Source organism: Etheostoma spectabile, unplaced genomic scaffold (assembly GCF_008692095.1).
Source record: "Etheostoma spectabile isolate EspeVRDwgs_2016 unplaced genomic scaffold, UIUC_Espe_1.0 scaffold340, whole genome shotgun sequence".
Classification (NCBI taxonomy): domain Eukaryota; kingdom Metazoa; phylum Chordata; class Actinopteri; order Perciformes; family Percidae; genus Etheostoma; species Etheostoma spectabile.
Genome location: NW_022605588.1, coordinates 190,073 through 195,917, shown reverse-complemented (window position 1 = coordinate 195,917; position 5,845 = coordinate 190,073). Strand labels below are relative to the sequence as shown.

The window sequence follows — 5,845 nt, the reverse complement described above, 5'->3', positions numbered from 1 at the left end:
GCTACAGCCGTTGGCGCTGACGAGCCGTGGCGGCCATCTTGGACCGGTCACCCTCCACTCAGTGGGACGTTTTGGTGCAATGAGCGTCGCGCGTTTAATTTATATATCACTCTATGCAAAACTGATTTTCCTGGGGTTTTTTGCTGCAAGGTCATACATGTAGCTAGATACAGGACACATGGTAGGCGTTGTATATTCATAGTGGGCGGACAAGTGAGATTGATATATTTGTAGATGGGGACAGAGAAATCGAATCGTATGCACAACAGACGTCAATCAACTAGGACGAACAAATAACCCCGAAAAGAGAAAAACGGGACATTTCCAGTTTGACTATCAATCTAATGAAAAAACCAATGTCTTTAAAAAACAGAACAGGGACAGAGGTAGTAAGTGAACATATCAATAGATTTGGATACTTTTAAACATATGTAAAATTACAAATAGATTCATAAAAAATATTAACAAGTTTTTTACAACAAAAGGTTTATTTCAACTGACAGTCATACATTAGCGCTGCTTTTGGACACCCAGAATAGGTCATACAGCCTATATGACGACGTGCTGTGTAACGATATCGCGTTGAATATCTTGCACCCCTAACTAAGCACGCGTACCAGTACTTGTTTAAAGTAGCAGGATGAAATGAAAAGTGGCAGTTTTTCTATAAAATGCACATTTACTGGTTGAATCTCCTCTAGAAAGTCGCAAATCTTAAGTTTAGCAGCAATTTTCAAAACACAGATACGAATGCTTTTCCAGAAGCCAGAGTGAAAGAGATGAGATAAAACGCAATCACAAGCACAAAGAGTTGATGAAACACAAAACAGATTTACAGTGACCGTTCGCCGCGTCGCTAAAACCCCTGAAAGAGGACTGTTTTGCAGAGCTTCTTTCTGTCCTTTCGCAGTTCAAGAGGTGGTGGAGCCTTATTTGAGAAACACAGACACAACCAATGACAACAAGTTCAGAACGATGGTGTCTGCCAGACGGTCTCCTCAATGTCTTCCTCAAGCAGAGAAACGTCCTCCGTTCCAATCTCCTCCCGTACGATGTGTGTGACTGTTGACACCTGAGGGTGTGCGTTGTCGAAGCTCGGCGGATCACCTTCTCTGCAGCTCTCAGCACCTTATTATAATGAACATAAAAATACATTGTATTTATATAGCTCTTAGACACCGTGCTCAAAACATTAGAAACAGAAAAATAACAAGCAACTATATACAAAACTTTTTAAAAAAAAGAAAGAAATCAAACTTCACTGTGCCTTGTGAAGGAATCCCTAGGCCGCCATTGTTTTTCAGGGTCAGAAGGTGGTAGCGGTTTAAATGAAGACGGTACAGCACCTCCAACCAAGCTCGCACGGCACACATCACGCGGACAGTTTCGTAGAGTCTGCCGGACTACAAACCCTGCTATGTAGACCAGAGCATATTCCCCCAACCACCAAACGAGTGGGGAGATAACGTGGGTCCCACAAGGGCCGAAATGTTGGCGAAGGAGAATGATGCTCCTCAGCAGTTTCGAGGAGGGACACCTCCACAGCGGACAGGGTTTGTCTCCTTGAGCTCTTCATTAATGAGGTTCTTTTCCCTCAACTCCCCCAAAGACTCTTCACTGTGGTCCTTTCCCTCTTTCTCCGCCTTAGCATTCTTCTTCTCTCGTCCCGACCTTCCACTTGCTAAGGCCTCATTGAGTCTGGTCTTAAGAGCGGCAGGAGACACGGGCAAGGCATAGGCCATGATCCTAGTAGAAAGAGGGATGAACATGGTTTGATTCATGTTTCACTCACATAAATGCATTTACAACCCACTAGTTTATGACCCACATTCTTTCTTTAAGTCATCATCTGTCAAAGCCACTGCCAGCACCATGGAACACACAACACACACACACCACACACACCACACACACCACACACAACACACACACAACACACACACAACACACACACACCACACAACACACACACACACACACACAACACACACACACACACACACACACACACACACCTTCAATTGTGTGTGTATGGGTTTATTTTGAGGTGTTTAATATGATGGATATCAATGATGTAAAGTAAAAATATTCCATCATTTGGCTGAGGCTGTGGTATGAGGTTGCCGTTTCGTAATCCTGAGAGGTCTGGAAAGGCTTCTTCAGCTCTTCTGGAGGTGGACGTAGCCCTGCCCTTTTCCATCTAAAATGAAGAATCATTTACAATATATATATAAAGGGATAAGTATCCCACCCTGCCCGTGATGATCATATTTATGGACATTTATGATGATGAAAACACTATAGCCTTCTGATGATACACCTACTCTTTGGAGGTGAACCGGGAAGCTGAAGACAGATGGAATAACACCATCTCGAAGTCGGACAATCTGACCCGTCCTATCAAAATCAGCCCGCTTAAAATGTTGGGAGCAAAGCACTGAGGAAACACTAGCAGTGAATCCTTCTCTCCTCAAAGCTACTTCCCACTCTTCCTCGTATCTTTGTCTTGGGAAACCTTCAAAATGAAAACAGATTTTGGAGAGCCTTCAAAAAAACATTTAAAAAGGAGGTTGAGCTTAGAGGAAGACACCAACCACTGGAAACCAGTAGGGACCAGACTGTGGGCCTACTAAAAATATTATATGTAACGGTCTATGTAGGGACATAACACCGGGGAACAGCAGCCGGTGTTAGTGCCTTCGGTTTTTCCACCTCCTGGTTTCCGAGCCTGTCCAGATGCCGTGTAAACCTCAACGGCGACCCACGTCCACAGATTCGCTACAAATCATAAACATTTTACTGGCCTTGCATGTCCCACCTCAATATAAATGTACGACTGAACAGAATATCTAGCACGACATCACTACGATAACATGGTACAGCGGGGAAAACTGTGTTTTAAAATAATTACGATGATCCGTCGCGCGTGGGTTCGAACCCTCTTCGGCAACAAAAAAATGGTACAGAGTCCACTGCACCGTCCTCTACACCATCACACCGTCCCCCTACACCTAACACCGTCCCCTACACCCATCACACCGTCCTCACACCATCACACCTTCCCCGCCACCATACGCACGTCTCTACACCACGCAGCTCCTCTACACCATGCACCGTCCCCTACACCATTGCACCGTCCTCTACACCATGCACCGTCCTCTACCCATCGCACCGTTCCCCTACACCATAGCACCGTCCTACACCATCCACCGTCCTCACACCATCGCACCGTCTCCTACACCATCCCCATCCCTACACCATCACACGTCCCCTACACATCACACCGCCTCTACACCATCCCGTCCCTACACCATCGCACCGTCCTTACACCATCGCACCGTCCTCTACACATCACACCTCCCGTACATCACAACCGTCCTCTACACCATCGCACGTCCCCTACACCATCACACCGTCTCTACACCATCGCACCGTCCACTCACCATCCCACCGTCCTCTACACCACACACCGTCCCTACACCTCACACCGTCCAATACACCATCACACCGTCCTCTACACATTCATTCACGTTTCTGATGAAAAAAACTCTTTCTCTCAGTAGAACAGAATTAAACTTAACAGCGTAAACCGAAACAACTTGTACCGTTATTTAGGCTTAAAATCTAATAAATCGTGCACTATAACCTCCTGCTACACCTCTGCTCTGTCCATGTGCGAGGACTCGTCCTAAACTACACCGGGCAGCACACGTTTGAGAACAACATGGTCTAAAACAACTGGTTACCTCGGGCTGGAAACGCTCGTGATCGCGAGGCTTCAAACAGCTACAACAACACGCCCCAGGTTGAGAACCACTGGTGTAGGGACGGTGTGATGGTGTAGGGGACGGTGCGATGGTGTAGGGGACGGTGTGATGGTGTAGGGGACGGTGCGATGGTGTAGGGACGGTGTGATGGTGGATGGTGTAGGGGACGGTGTGATGGTGTAGGGGACGGTGCGCATGGTGTAGGGGAGTGTGATGGTGTAGAGGACGGTGTGATGGGTAGGGACGGGTGTGTGGATGTGGACGGTGCAGTGGACTCTTGTACCATTATTTTTGCCGAAGAGGTTCGAACCCAGCCCGACACGGATCATCGTAATTTATTTTAAAACACGTTTTCCCGCTGTACCATGTTATCGTAGTGAGTCTGTCTGGCTTAGAATTCTGTTCAGTTCAGTACATTTTATATGAGGTGGGACATGCAAAGGCCAGTAAATGTTTAGAATTTGTAGCGAATCTGTGGACGTGGGGTCCGTTGAGGTTTACACGGCATCTGGACGGCTCGGAGACCAGTAGGTGGAAAAAACCAGAAGGCACATAACACACGGTACAGTAAGCATAGCCTAGCTAGCTAGCTGGCAACGAGTGTCAGTACAGTAATATCAAAGACCCTTGACCCTTCTCCACTCTCTGGTAATATTCTATTCACAAAATACAACCAATAGTACGGTAATGTTAAATCTTACTTGTGAAAAGTAATCCCCCGAGCCCTGTTTTCAATGGTCCGCCGATTTGAGCAGGAATATGCTGCACAGTGCTCTGGCATCTTGTATCTTCTGCTGCTAAGTAACGAGTGTGACCGGTCCAAGATGGCGGCTGAATTTCTCTTGCTGAGCTGCCAATGCGGCGTCTACTCTTTATATGTCTATGCCTTGGGCCCCCAAACTGCTGAACCCGCCTCTGTGTGTAGGTGATGCAACAGTTCTAACAGTTGCAAGCGGACATGACCATGAGGCTGGGCTGCTTCTTTTGTTATAGGATGGTAGGGGGAGACTCATGAATATTCATGAGGGAACTCATCCCTGAATGGCTAGTCCTCGTTGCCTGCTCTGGTTGGGTTGGTTAGGTTTGGTTAGGCACGAGGAGAGGAATTGGTTGCGGTTTGGGAAAGAATGGCAAGGCGAGCCAATCAGGGACGAGTCTTCCCCTACCGTCCTGCTGTTGGCTGCTCTGGCACGTTGGCGACATTAAAATAACATCCCCTTCAAAATAAAACATTTCACCGAATCATTTCAAGCTTTTTGGAATACAAATGAAATGTGTTTGAGCACTACTACTACTGCAAATATATGTTTACCAGCTGCAGTTTTCTAATATCTTGATTTTATAAAATAGCTAATGTAATTTGAAGCCACTGGTGTTGCTTTCCCCTCGTGAGTACAGAACTAAGTAGTCTTATTTTGAAGACATGATTGAAATTCCGGTTACACCGTGATAGTCTGTGGGTCTTGTCGAAGCTGGTGCTCAGGACTCAGTGCGGTGTGTCAGCTGCCTCCTTCATCTCTACGAAAATCTTCTAAAGATCAAGGTAACCACTTACTAAGCTAGCAGTGTCTGTGTTATTCACTTCTTTATATTCTCCCGGGTTATCGTACGTTACCTGTCTGACGTTAGACAGAAATAGCGACTTTCACATTAAATGGCGTTTTAAAGGAATTCGTCTCAAAAACTCACTAACTTTTACATGCCCTTGAATAGCTTAGCTATCAATAACAAAGTATACTTAACGTTACGTTTAACGTTGGAGACTATTGACCCATTCAAAAGTAACATGTAACGCTAGGGTGGTACCATATGTCATTGGTAATTTAGTTTCATATTTGACATTCGTCGGTTTTAGATCCGAGTCAAAGCCTCGATTTCCGCATTATGTTGGAGAGCAAATTTAGGGAGATGTTTCACCGTTTTTGTCAACTCAAAATTACCAAAAATGATGCAGTTGGGAGCACGTGTCTGTCAAAAGCGCCTGTCACTAGCATAGACAGTTAAAGAAATGGACCAACAGACCCCGTTGTTCTGGATGGAGACCAGTGAAGTCTACTAGAAGCTCTTTCCCGGTGATG

General features: G+C 45.9%; 1 protein-coding gene and 1 pseudogene across 1 annotated transcript in view; one reads left to right on the top strand and one right to left on the bottom strand.

The window, feature by feature from the left end:
- Nucleotides 1-967: 967 nt before the first annotated feature.
- Nucleotides 968-4,887, bottom strand: LOC116686246 (THAP domain-containing protein 6-like; annotated as a pseudogene).
- A 368-nt stretch (nt 4,888-5,255) lies between these two features.
- Nucleotides 5,256-5,845, top strand: part of asns (asparagine synthetase) — a 12,570-nt gene continuing 11,980 nt past the window's right edge. The window contains exon 1 of the mRNA XM_032511227.1: nt 5,256-5,312. The gene's annotated coding sequence lies outside the window, so the exon portion shown is untranslated. The remainder of the gene's footprint in view (nt 5,313-5,845) is intronic.